A 14,572-nucleotide genomic window follows, 5' to 3' on the forward strand; every position below is an offset into this window, starting at 1 on the left:
GAAATCCCAGGAGCCATTCCACCATGAGAAAGACTTTCACTTCTGCTCCCTCTTTCCGGCTCCCTTGGCCGGCCAAGAGCCACACTCCTACCGTAATCCTTCCTGCTCTCTGTGTGCCGGTGCCCGCGCTCCTTTGGATTATAATGCGACTAGCTCCTGCCCGTCCTCGTGGCATCCTGTCTGTTGGTGTCAGATGTGGGCGGAGAACTTGCCACAGCAGGTGGCCCTGCGCCAGAGGAGCAGTGAAATGTGGGCAAATGCGAGCAAACCTCCCTTTTAGGGAGAAGCGTGAAGCTCTTTACCTGCAGGGACCGGCTGTTTCTCTTTTCTTGGCCCCAAGACTGACCTATACCTACCACTGTGTGGTACACAGGATACTGGTTCCAGAAGATGTCTGTGTCCCAGGGCCAGAACCTCTGAAACGCTCCCTTCCGTAGCAAAAGAGGCTTTGCAGATGCGATTAAATGTAAGGCTCTCGAGATGGGGACGTCGCTGTGGATTGTCCGGGTGGGCCTGGTGTCGTCACAAGGAGGCCCAGAGTCGAGGCAAGAGAGACGGAAGCAGAGGAAGGAGTGATAGGATGCATGTCCGGCTGGAAAAGGCAAAGCAATGGATTCTCACCTGGAGCTTCTGAAGGAGCAGCCTGCTGACACCCTAATTTCAGCCCCTTTCTGAACTTCTGACCTCAAAACTAAAATAGTCAGTGTGTGCAGTGGGGCTTTGTTATAGCCGCATAAGAAACTGATACAGACTCTTTTGTCTGCATTGGGTTGGACCAGGAATGAAAAGAATATAGATGTAACCAGGGCTAACAGGCTCACAGCGAACGTGTAGGGAAACAATGTTGCTCTACGTCACGAAGACGAGGGCTCATTCCTTACTGCAGCATAACTTAGCCAAAATTGACCAGCATAGGGATTTGATGATTTGGGGAGGGCAGTCAAAGCAGCATTGATTGCTTCAGTTAGGATGCCTTGGGCTGAAACTGGGAATCCTAATTTCTTTCTTTCTTTTTTTTCAAGGTTTTAAAAATTTATTTGAGAGAGATTGAGAGCATGAGAAGGGAGAAGGTCAGAGGAAGAAGCAGGCTCCCTGCAGAGCTGGGAGCCTGAGCAGGACTTGATCCTGGCACTCCGGGATCATAACCTGAGCCGAAGGCAGTCGCTCAACTAACTGAGCCACCCAGGTGCCTAGAATCCTAATTTCAATGTCTTAAACAGTAAGGAGAAGCAAGCCACCACTACAAGAAATAATACAGATTAATCCTGTGGGCATAATGTAAGCAAGAGAAGCCAGATATTAAAAAGCGTGTTCTTCGTAATCACATTTGTATGAAATTAAAAAACAGGTAAAACCAGTGAACCATGTTAGGAGTTATGGTATCAGTTGCCTTGGGAAGGGGGTCCAATTCAGCTCCAACAGTTCTGATCGCCGTTTTCTTCCCAGCAACTAGAATAGTGCCTGAAATGCCATAAATGCCCCCGTTACATTTGATGAGCTACACAGTGAATGAATCACGCATACATATAACATTTTATGTGACCCCAGATGGAGACATTACCTAAGGGAGGACACAGTATTTGGAGAAAAAAGAATATATGTATTTGGTTAAACTACCTGGAATGAAAATGAGACCTTAAATCTATGTCCAGCTTAGGAGCAGTGCAAGCTAGATCATCCTGTGTAAGAAAAGGAATGCAGAGAAAAATGGTGGGAGGGGGAGGAGACAGTGGGGAAGGGATTCTGTGAGATGAGAATTCATTCCTCACTTGCATATGAAAATTGTGGAATGCTTGATGGGGGAGAGGAACTCTCCTGGACACTGGTGAAGGGATTTTTGAAGTACTATTATTGGTCTGGATTGGCTGGGAAGATAATAATTGACACGAAGCAGGAGACAGGGAATTAGGAATGTCATTCCACTAGGATTCATCAAAGTGAGGGCTCCCATTGGTAGCAGGGAGTTGGTGAGTGTTTTGTGCATGCCGACAACGTGAAGAAGGCCTCGGGGAGTTCCTCCTGACTTGCTGGGGACAGCAGTGCAACGTGGAGACGCCCCAGGAATCTCTCTCCCCCACCCTGTGCCCTGCCACCTCACTAACAGTGTGCCCCTGGAAAAGTCACCTTACCTTCACTCCAAACCTCTGAAGGCTCAGCAAAGGAATGAAGAAATGGGACACAGGACAAGCCCTTATGTAACTTATGTAAAATGGGAATCTCAGAGGTGAGGTATTGGGCTCTGACCCTCAAATGTGACCTACTTCTATTTTCCTACTTTCACTAACTACTGTGGCCTCCATGAGTCTGCCCGTCCAACTGCGGGGATGGGAAGAATGGGACAGATATGCTCAAACTGGAGGGGAGGGATTGTGAGAGCCAGTAATGCTTTCTGGACTCAGAATACAGCGGCACTCAGAATCCACAAAGAATATAGCTTTGGAGGAGGTTATTTAAAGAGTGGGATTGGGATTAGTGATCATTGCTCGGTACGATCTCAAAATCTCATGACTTTGAGTGCTTGTCAAACTGTAATTGTACATGAATCACCTGGGGACCTTATTAAAATAAGGATTCCGATTTAGCAGGTCTTAGATTCTAAATTTCTTTCTTTTTTTAAAAGAAGACTTTACTTATTTGTGAGAGAGAAACAGAGAGAGAGCAGGGGCAGGGAGGAGGGAAAGAGGGAAAGGGGGAAGCAGGCTCCCCACTGAGCTGGGACCAAGGCTGGGCTCATTCCTAGGACCCTGGGATCAGGACCTGAGCTGAAGGCAGACGCTTAACGGACTGAGCCACCCAAGCACCCATCTTTTTCATTTTTTTTTTTTTTTTTTTAGAGAGAGGGCATGAGCATGCACAGTGGGGGCGGGGCAGAGAGAGAAGGAGCCAGAGAGAGAATCTCAAGCAGACTCCATGCTATTCTAAGAGCAGAGCCGATATGGGGCTCAGTCTCACCACCCTGAGATTGTGACCTGAGCCAAAATCAAGCTCAGATGCTTAACCAAGTGAGCCGCCCAGGAACCCCTAGATTCTACATTTCTAACAAGCTCTCAGTTGATGTTAGCACTGCTGGACCAAATCCACATTGGCAAGGAGCCAGACTTCTGTCAAGATTAAACCTCTGTATGGGGCGTCTGGGCAGCTCAGTGAGTTAAGCCTCTGCCTTCGGCTCAGGTCATGATCTTAGGGTCCTGGGATCGAGCCCCACATCGGGCTCTCTGCTCAGTGGGAAACCTGCTCCCCCCCCTCTCTCTGTCTGCCCCTCTGCCTACTTGTGGTCTTTCTCTCTCTGTCAAATAAATAAAATCTTTTAAAAAAAGAAAAAGATTAAACCTCTGTAAAAATGTCTTCAGAAGGTCTTGGCCTAGAACAAATATGAGGAAATAAATAAAAAGCATTTGTATAAATGAGGAAAAAAGAACATGGGTTCACTTTGGATTCTCCAAAGCTATGGAGTTGAGAGTTTCAGATGCCAACACTGCCCCAGATGCTATCTGGGTGACGTTGGTTAAAAGATCGTTAAGCCCCCAGCTGTGTGCTGCTGTTGAAGGGGCCGGAGAAAGCCACGAACGATGAGCAAATTCTCTGCCTTTATGGAACTTACTACCTAATAGAGACAACAGACACAAATAAATATATACCCATTTGTATTTGAGATCATGAAAAACACTGTGAAGGGAAAAAATACAGGGAGGAGAGTTTAGGAAGCCTTGCACAGGACACGGTATGTGAGGTGAGTCTTAAAGGATGGGCAGGTTCAGCCATGGAGGGGAAGCACACCTCTGCAGGCACAGGGACTAGGTTGTGGCAGGAGGCAGATGGGAAGTGGCTGAGCTGTCAGGTGGGTCTGGCCTGTGGAAGGAAAGCAGGAAAATATCAGATAAAGTAAGAGACAATACAGAGACAGGTCAGAAACTCCTTGAGTGAGGCTTGGACTTTATCCCGAGGGCAATGGGGAGCTATGGAGTGTTCTTTTTTTTTAAGATTTTTTTTTTATTTATTTGACACAGAGAGAGAGAGAAAGAGGTCACAAGTAGGCAGAGAGGGAGGGGGAAGCAGGCTCTCTGCTGAGCAGAGAGCCCGACGTGGGGCTCGATCCCAGGACCCTGGGATCATGACCTGAGCCGAAGGCAGAGGCTTTAACCCACTGAGCCACCCAGGTGCCCCGAGTGTTCTTTTTTTAATTGAGGTAAAATGCACACTATGTAACACTGGCCATTTGAACTATTTTCAAATGTACAATTCAGAGACGTTAAATACATTGGCAATCTTTTTTTTTTTTAAGATTTTATTTATTTATTTGATAGACAGAGATTACAAGTAGGCAGAGAGGCAGGCAGGGAGAGAGGAGGAAGCAAGCTCCCCGCTGAGCAGAGAGTCCGATGTGGGGCTCGATCCCAGGACCCTGAGACCATGACCCGAGCCGAAGGCAGAGGCTTTAACCCACAGAGCCACCCAGGCGCCCCTACATTGGCAATCTTGTGCAGCCATCACCACCATCTATTTCTAGAACATTTTTCATCCCAAAAGGAAACCCCAGACCCATTAAGCACGTCATTTCTCCCACCCCCGCCCCTCACAACCACCCACCCACTTTCTCCCCCGATGAACTTATCTCTTTTGGATATTTCATATAAATGAAATCATATAATGTGACATTCTTCTATGTCGGGCTTTTTTCACTTACATACATTTCAAGGTTCATCCATGCGATAGCACAAATCAGTACTCCGTTCCTTTTTATGGCTATATAATATTTCATTGTAAGGCATGGGGTGGTTTTGAGCAGGGGAGGGATGGTGTCAGGTCCCCTTTAAAGGAAAATCCTCCAGGGCCGTTGTGGAGGATGAACCGAAGGAGGCAGCTTGGAGTCTGGGAGAGTAAGGAGGAGGCCGGCTCAAGTGCCTGGTTGGCTGAGTCTGTAGATCATGTGACTCTGGATCTCAAGGTCATGAGTTCGAGCCCCACACTGGGTGTAGAGCCTACTTAAAAAAAAAAAAAAAAAAAGGAGGAGGAGGCTGGAGCCCTGGTTCTGGGGCCTGAGTGGGGCCAGTGGATGTGTTTGAGGGATGTGGGGGTAAGCAGCAACATTCTAAGGCAGGGGGAGAAGGAAAAGATGCTGTTAACTTGGGTTCTTTATGGGTTAGAGCTGAGCTTTCCTGAATGACTCACTAGCTGACGCCTCCCTCCCCACCACTGTCACAGGAAGAGAAGGATTTCTAAGAATGCAGAGGGGAGGGCAGAGGAAAGCCGAGTCTGTAACCATTTTATACATCCCCTTTCAAAAAAGCTCTGATTTCTCCAGGGAAGGAAGAGAACTGGCAGTTTCTGGGGACTTGTGGGGCACACCATTATTTCTACACAGGAATGAATCCATCCCAGCCCCTGACTTCAAGGGTCCCAGAGTTTAAGGTCAAGGAAAGACTTTTTTTTTTTTTTTTTTTTTTTAGAGAGTGAGAGTGAGTAGGGGGGCAGGAGGGGAGGGGCAGAGGAGGGACAGAGGGAGAGGCAGAGGGAGAGACAGAATCTTAAGCAGGCTCCATGCCCAGTGCAGAGCCTCATCCTCGGGGCTCAATCTCACGAGCCTGAGATCATGACCTGAGCTGAAATCGGAAGTCAGATGCTCAACCAGCTGAGCCACCCAGGTGCCCAGAGGAGAGTCTCGATGAGCGAGTTGAAAGAGAAAGATGAATGTTAGGAGCATTAAGGGGAGACACTTCTGTAACCAGAAGAGTGGGCCCCAGATGCTGAGGGGGTGTCCTTAGGTTGAGGAAAAGGGGAATGATAGAAGGAGAGGCTAGAGCAAGTCGAGGTACCCACCAGAGCCCTTGCAAATACTTTAAAAAATATTTTATTATTTTTTATTAAACATTTTTTTTATTATGTTCTTTTAGCCATATACAGGACATCATTAGTTTTTGATGTAGTGTTCAACAATTCATCAGTTGCGTGTAACACCCAGTGCTCATCACAACATGTGCCCTCCTTAATACTCATCACCTGGTTACCCCAGCCCCCTACCCCTCTTGCCAACACTTTTAACAGTGAGGGATGTTCTGCAAACTATCATTTTTAAAAACTTTTTAAATGTTTTTTTTTTAAGATTTTATTTATTTGACACAGAGAGACACAGAGAGACACAGAGAGAGAGGGGACACAAGCAGGGGGAGTGGGAGAGGGAGAAGCAGGCTTCCAGCTGAGCAGGGAGCCCGATGCGGGGCTCGATTCCAGGACCCTGGGATCTGGGACCTGAGCTGAAGGCAGACACTTAATGACTGAGCCATCCAGGCACCCAACTATCATTTTTTTTAAAATTAATTTTTAAGGGTGCCTGGGTGGCTCAGATGGTTGAGTATCTGCCTTTGGCTCAGGTCATTATCCCAGGGTCCTGGGATCGAGCCCCACTTGGGCTCTTGCTTCTTGGGGAGCCTGCTTCCCCCTCTGCCTCTCTCTCTCTCTGTGTCTCTCATGAATAAATAAATAAAACATTTAAAAAGTAATACATTTTAAAAATATCTCTGCCAGGGGCGCCTGGGTGGCTCAGTGGGTTGAAGCCTCTGCCTTCGGCTTGGGTCGTGATCCCAGGGTCCTGGGATCGAGCCCCGCGTCGGGCTCTCTGCTCAGCGGGGAGCCTGCTTCCTCCTCTCTCTCTCTCTCTGCCTGCCTCTCTGCCTACTTGTGCTCTCTGTCTGTCAAATAAATAAATAAAAATCTTAAAAAAAAAAATCTCTGCCATTTCAGTGAAATAAATCTCTCCATCCCTCCACGAAATCTTCAGTAAAGTCTGCTATTCTCAGGAATGTTTTGTGTGAATGGATTTCCCTTGAGTCTTGTTTTTTGGGGAACCAGAGAACCCGTGTGTGAAATAATACTTCCTGTAGGCAAAGGGAGCCCTAGAACGTTATAATCCTTCCACCATTTGTTGACACTTTGCCAGAGAGCAATGTACTTGGCAGAGGCTCAGGAGAAGTTTCTTAGATCATCAGGGTCAAGGAAGCTCACACTAAGGTTAAGAATATCACCCACTGTCCAGATAGAGCTGCTTCTAAATATGACAGAAATAACACATTTCATCATTTGTTCGATTAGGTGAGACATACATTTTGATGACTTATACAACTTAGTTTTGGTATTTACCTGTCAGTTCCACTGTGATTTAAGTAAGTAGGTTTTATTTTTCCCATATAACACAAAGCCGGAGGTCAGCCGCCCAGCTGCTCAGCTCTCAGCGACCCTGGCTCCCTCCTCATGTACTCCCCTCTGTCCCTGGCATCTACTCTCATTGTCATTCTTGGTGCCTCATCCTAAGGTGGCCACCACAGCTTCCAGCATCCCAGCTATGATCAGGGCAGATGTCGGTGGGGAAAGCGTACAATCATGTTATCGGGAAGAGCAAACGCTTGTTCAGAAAACAGCCAACTTGGACTTATATTTCACCGGCCAGAACTGGTCCCCTGGCCCCTGGCGTAGAGTTCAGCAGGTTAAAGAATTCTCGTTATGCTCTTCCACTTCAGTCCATTTGGTCCTACCACGTTTCCGGACTCAAGACTGACCCAGTCCCCGGTTTCTGAATCTAGTGTCAAGGTGGTCATGATGACAGACTCTAAAATTATTGTCACGAAGAGTTCAAGTCCGCGGTGGTGTGATGCACTGGAAAGACCACAGTCCTGGAGTCAGGCAGGCTGAGTGTGAACCGCTCCGCCTTGTGCTAGCTCTGGGACCTTGGGCAATCCACTCCCTCCTGCAAGTTTCAGTTTCCTCCCTGAAAAAAATGAGCATAAGGGGGCACCTGGGTGGCTCAGTGGGTTAAAGCCTCTGCCTTCAGTTCAGATCATGATCCCAGGGTCCTGGGATCGAGCCCCACATCGGGCTCTCTGCTCAGCAGGGAGCCTGCTTCCTCCTCTCTCTCTGCCTGCCTCTCTGACTACTTGTGATCTCTCTCTGTCAAATAAATAAATAATCTTAAAAAAAAAATGAGCATAAGAACATCACCTCCTTCTTAGTACTGGTGTGAAGAACGAGTGAACGACATGACATGTCATCTATATATATCAGGTGTTCGTTTTTGTTGGGCCTGATTCTTTTTCTTTTTAAAGATCTTATTCATTTATATGAGACAGAGAGAGAGAGAGAGGCGGGGGAACACAAGCAGTAGGAGAGGGGCAAAGGGAGAAGAAGGGCGAGAAGCAGACTCTGCACTGAGCAGGGAGCCTGATGCAGGGCTCCATCATAGGGCCCTGGGATCATGACCTGAGCTGAAGGCAGATGCTTAACCAACTGAGCCCCCCAGGCACCTCCAAGTTCCAGCTTTTAGGCCCCTTATCCGCTGGAAGGACACTTACTGCCCTACGAGGTGACTCCTCCAATTTGGGGTCCACTGGGGCCCGAAGAAGCAAAGCGACCTGCAGGCTGTCATTCAGCACCCCAAAGCTGCTGAGTTCTCTGGTCGCTACTGCCACTGCCAGGGCCTCTCCATCTGGCGGTCGCAGTCACAACTTCACCAGGGCCTGTGCACAGTGGTTGTGAAACTTCCTCTATAGCTAGCTGTGTCCTCACCCACTGGCTCTGACCGCAGACCCTGGAGGAAGTGCCCAGCTGTGCGGGGTCCACCCCCACGGGGCTGGGGAAGGTCTTCCGGAGCCCTCCAGGATCCCCCCCCAACCATTTCTGCCCTCACCAACCGGGCAGAGCAGGCCACTTGCTGAGGATATTAAAACCCAGTAGAGCAAGGCACTCAAAGACAGTCTGTTCTGTTCCTAACACCTCCAACCACGCCACGCCTCTCCGTTACAAGCTCTCCTCGAATGCAGGAGGAGGACATTTCGCAGAAGTTAGCACAGTGTGGAATTCGATACTGTCCTCGCCCAGTTAGTCCACGACCACCAGGGGCCCACCTGTCGGCCAGCTAATCCAGGTTTGTTCCAGGAGAGCTGGGGTGAGGTCTGTGCTGGGGATCAAGCTCTGGGAGTGGAGAGTGGGTCCCCCCACTTCTCCCCAAGTTCCAAGATGCCCAAACTGCGGTCTCGGAAACGTCCTCCCCATTCTGTCCCTTTATTTGGATCTCCGCACTCCCTGCTCTGCTCTGGGAATCTGCCTTTGGAGCCAAGTGAGTAGGGAAAAGCTTGCCAGGGTGATGTAACACAGAATCCAGAATCCAGCAGCTAGCTAGGACAGGCCTGTCTTTCTCCCCCAAGAGAAATATGTGTTTGGCACGAGGCCAGCAGGTGGCTCAGTTCCAGACACAGCACATACCAGACTGCTGGATGCAAATGGCTTCCACACCCCCGTCTAGGGGGGTCACTGCTGCTCTCTCCAGACCCCGGGCAGCAGGATGGAAGAAAACAAATGGAGAGCGAGCAATTTTCTTAGGAAACCAGGCGCCATTCATTACGCAGATCATCCCCCTTCTACCCCAATCCTCCCAAGCAGTCACATGACCAAGGTAGTGGCGGTGTGGTGGGGGGTGGTGCAGGGGATGGCACATGTCTCTAATGGGCCATCAGGTGCCCAGATAAAATTCAAAGTGTTCTTCTGCTAAAATAGAACCTGGGGAGGCAGAGTGACTAACAGCCTCCAGCGTCATGCCAGAAGGTTATGTTTTCCGAAGCAAAAAAGCAGATTTTTTTTTCCATCTTCCTTTCTCCTGGAACACACAACTATAACCACAGTCAGCGCTTAAACCAGCGATTTTTTTCCCTCCCTATTCAAGTGGGGGAAAAAATTGCGTTCATTGGAAAAAAAACAAAAAACAAGAAACCACGAAGCAAGGAACACGCAGGCATCTGCAAAACTGATGTGTCCTGAGCTTCTTAGAAGAAAGCCTTCTCCCCGCCATCGGCAAACCCCTGCACCAGCTCACGGCTCAGGCAGCAGACAGAGGGGCTCCCGGGGGGACCCTGTGGTGGTGTTGAGGTCTGAGGGGGTTCAGGGACGTGATGGGGCAGCTCCCGGAGCCGAGGGAGGCCACCGGGATGCGGGCAGGGCAGGCCAACGAGGAGCCCCAATGAAGGCGAGTGCAGGGCAGTGCCAAGGACGCCGCTGCAGGATGGGCTGGCCTCCAGGACGGGTTGTAGGAGCCTGGGGTCAGCTGGCCGGCAGGGGGAGCCCAGCCGCACAGCCTGATGGGTAAGTGTGCAGCTGGGGAGGCGGCCACCTGCATTTGAGCCGCCTCTGGGGCTGGCCTGCATCTCCACTCGTCAGATAGTCGTCGTGTGTTACATTCATCACGTGCACCTTCATGATGGACTTTGTTCACTACGTGCAGACTGGATATCCAGGCCTGCCTCCACGGGGTGGGGGGCCGGCTGGCCGGGGCGGGCTCTTATAAGACATCGGGGAAGGCGGCCATGGGTCTTGTCTCCTGCTTTTTTTTTTTTTTTTAGATTTTTATTTATTTATTTGACAGACGGAGATCACAAGTAGGCAGAGAGGCAGGCAGAGAGAGGAAGGGAAGCAGGCTTCCCGCTGAGCAGAGAGCCCGATGCGGGGCTCGATCCCAGGACCCTGAGATCATGACCTGAGTCGAAGGCAGAGGCTTTAACCCACTGAGCCACCCAGGTTCCCCTGTTCCCTGCTTTAATAAAGCTACTTTTTGGGACACGTGGGTGGCTCAGTTGTTGAGTGTCTGTCTTCAGGTCAGGTCATGATCTCGGAGTCCCAGGATGAAGCCCCATGTTGGGCTCTTGCTTCTTCCTCTGCCCCTCACCCCACTCATTCTCTCTCAAATAAATAAATCAAATCTTTTAAAAATAAATGAATTAGCCTTGGGATGTCTGGGTGGGTCACTCAGTTAAGTGTCTGCCTTCAGCTCAGGTCATGTTCCAGGGTCCTGGGACCAAGCCCCCTGCTCAACAGGGAGTCTGTTTCTCCCTCCCTTTGTCCATCCCCCAGGCTCCTGCTCTCTCTCGCTCTCTCTCAAATAAATAAATAAAATCTTTTTTAAAAAATCTGAATTAGCGGGGCACCTGAGTGGCTCAGTGGGTTAAGCCTCTGCCTTTGGCTCAGGTCATGATCTCAGGGTCCTGGGATCGACCTGCATCTGGCTCTCTGCTCAGCGGGGAGCCTGCTTCCTCCTCTCTCTCTGCCCGTCTCTCTGCCTACTTGTGACCTCTGTCAAATAAATAAATAAAAATCTTAAAAAAAAATCTGAATTAGCCTTGGTTAAAATGAACGGATACCCTGCACCACATGGGGATTTGATGAGAAACCTTGAAAGGAAGGTATGTTTGTTGCTGGGGTGCTCGGAGGACATAATTGCTGATGTGCCCTTTCTTGCTGTGTGAGGACACGTGGGTAAGCGGATCTTTATGACCCAGTGTCTGGGGAAGCAGTGGACGAAGGTCTGTGATGTTATGATTATAATGAGAGAGGACCCACACTCTCACTCCCTCTCACTAACTCAGCAACGAAAAAACAAAGGTCCCTATCAGGGGAACCCAGGAAGAAAATTAGTTGATTCAATAAATGCATATTCCAGACCTTTTAAAAAGCATCAAGCCATCTTATCCAAAATGTAGCGTGTCCTCCATTCCCACCTCCAGTAACAAGTGCCTTTGTTTTATCGCCGAGCGGAGATATGATATCAGCAGAACTGCCTCTTCCGTCCGTTCAGCTGGTTTTAGGAGCAGTTCTACTGGTCAGAGTTAGTATGAAAACCGACTGGGACCAGTGCTCGCCCCACACATCTGAACACACTCAAGAAAGTTAATGGACACAACGCAGGGGCAGGTGGGAGTTATCCTTTTCGGCTGAGCACAGTGGGGGCGAGTCACGTAGTTAACGGTGGCTGAAAATCATAAACAATGTTATGTATATTTGTATGTTTATGTATTTATTTGTCGTCTCTTCACCCAACCCGGGGCTCTGACTCACAACCCCGAGGTCAAGACTCGCATGCCCTTCCCGGGGAGCTTGCCAGGCGTCCCACACACGATGTTAATCGTAAAAGTCGAATTTATTTATTATAAAATAAAATAAGTGATAACATAAAATAGATAATGACATAAAATAAATAGCAAAATAAAAATAAAGCTATACAATAAAGAATACAAGATAGTTAAACATGAAACAATAAAAAATAAAATTTAAAAGTAAAATAATAAAAAACAATAAACCAAAATAATAAAATAAAATAAAATGGAAAACAAAACCCCCTGAGCTCCCAAGGACGGGGGCCCCCACATTCGGGATTATGTCCCCAGAGGCCCAGGGGGTAGGGCCCCCGGCTGGAGTTTGCCCGCTGACCTCCGACCTCCGCCCGCGGCCGCAGAGCGCCCGCGCCACCGGCAGAGGGCGCCCCGACACAGCCGATGCGCACCGGGCCGGCCGCGCGGGGGGCCGCGACCAGGTGAGCCGGCCCCGCCCACTTGCGAAGGCGTCTCCGCGGGGCGACCTGAGCTGCGGCTCCCGCAGTCCTCCGTGCGCGACGAGGCCGACGAGCAAGGTAAGCGACGTTCCCGGAGCAGGAGGGAGCAGTAAGGAACGCAGGTGAAAGCCGGCGTGGTTCTCGGGCAAAGCGGAGCGGGTCCCCTGTCGCGGGACGCCTGCGGGGCGGCAGGTGACCCCCCCCCTTCCCCAGGCCGCCTGCGGAGGACACTGTCTTCCAGGGTCCAGCTCCGAGGAAGGTCGCAGGCATTTTCAAGGCCGCCGGGTAACTTGGTGATTTAAAGGCGGCGCAAGCAGTTAACGCGTTTCAAGAGTGAGCAGGGGGGAGGCAGACCTAGGGAGGGAAGGGGAGAGGGGGAGAGAGAGGAAGAGAGCGGGAGCTGGGCGGGCCTCCCTTCCGTGGGCCAGTGCTGGCTGCACCCGCAGCAGGCCTGCCCCCGAGACTGATCACCCAGGGCATGGCAGGGGAAAAGGGATGGGGCTGTGTCCCCCAGATGGTTTTCCCCAGACCCAGATAATGCCATGGACTCAGGGGGACAGGAGCGAGGTCTGCGCGTCTTGTTACAATGCCTCGAGGAAGCAAGGCAAGGCGGGCGACCAGCTGTCACCATGACCCTGGGCTCAGTGCCCGACACACTGCAGGCAGGCGCAGAGTATTTGGCCAATGGTCGTGCTGGGGTGCTGGGTCATTTGCAGCTGGGTCCCTTTCACCTGTCGGTGGCACCAAGGGGAGGGGGGGAACCTGCTGCCAGACCCGAAAGGACAATGCATTTTCCCAGATGCTGACAGGTGGCTAGGAAGTCCTCCTCGCCGACACATCACGGAAGACACGCCGTCCCCAGACAGCGGGGCTCTTCTCTTGTGCCTGACCTAGGTTTAGCTTCTGGGGTGATATTTACCCGAATGTGTACTCACTGAGATCCTGAATTTCAGGCTAAGCTATCTCACGTTTTAAAGAACCGTCACATTCTGTTTCACTGTGTGCCAACAAGAACAGGTATTACAGGGGCGCCTGGGTGGCTCAGTGGGTTAAGCATCTGCCTTCAGCTCAGGTCATGATCCCAGGGTGCTGGGATCAAGCCCTGCATCGAGCCCCGCATCGGGCTCTCTGCTCAGCTAGCAGCCTGCTTCTTCTGCTCTCTCTGCCCGACTCTCTGCTTACTTGTGATCTCTCTCTGTCAAATAAAAAAATACAATCTTTTTAAAAAAATAAAACAATAGTTATTACATTTTGTCAAATGCCCCTTGAGCATGTCTGGGGATGGTCATGGGATTCTTTCTCTACTTCTCTCTGTTAAGATGATAAATTACTGATTTCCTGATCTGGGTCATCCCTGCACCCCCCACTCAGCCAAGATGTATTTTCGTTCCTTTGTTTTAATACGTTGCTGAGTATCCTTCACCTACCAAACCACTCTCTCCTGGAACACAGCCCCTCGGTGGAAACCTTTGATGCTGATCTAACTTTCTCTCCCTTCTAAGTCAACTTGATCTATTGCTCAGATGTCTAAATAATTGTTTTCCTCTTTAAAAAAAAAAAAAAAAGCCAACTAGTAGTTTTTCTAGAAGCTGAGGACTGGTTTTGGTTAGTTTTTCTTTTCTTTTTTTTTTTTTTTATATTTTATTTACTTATTTGAGGGAGGGAGCACAAGTGGGGAGCAGCAGAGAGAGGGGGAAGCAGGCTCCCCGTTGAGCAGGGAGTCCAGCGCGGGGCTCCATCCCAGCACCCCAAGATCGTGACCTGAGCCCAAGGCAGACGCTTAACCGACGGAGCCCCACAGGCGCCCCTCGGCTGGCTTTTCTAGTTACATCCTGGGCCTTTCTGTTTGAAGGCCCAAATCTCGAATTTCAGGAAATTTTTTTTTTAGATTCTGGCCTTTATTCTCCGTCTCCCTCCCTGGGTTTGGATTTTCTTCTTTAGGTCTTTCCTCCTCTCTCCTCTTTCCTCTCGCTTTGTGGGGAGTGGTCGGCTACGGTCATTTATATCTGGTTGTTTTTTCTTCTTCTTCTTTTCATATTCACTTTCACCTACCATGTGTTCTGTGGGTCTGTTCATTCCTATTACAGTTCAGCTGTCATTTTAAAAATATCTCCTTTTTTTCCCTTTTTTTTTTTTCCCAATTTACATCTAAAATATCTTCTTCAACATTTCTAGTCCTCTCCTGACCCCCCCCCCTCGGTGCCTCTTTGG

Source organism: Martes martes (assembly GCF_963455335.1).
Source record: "Martes martes genome assembly, chromosome: 17".
Taxonomy (NCBI): Eukaryota; Metazoa; Chordata; class Mammalia; order Carnivora; family Mustelidae; genus Martes; species Martes martes.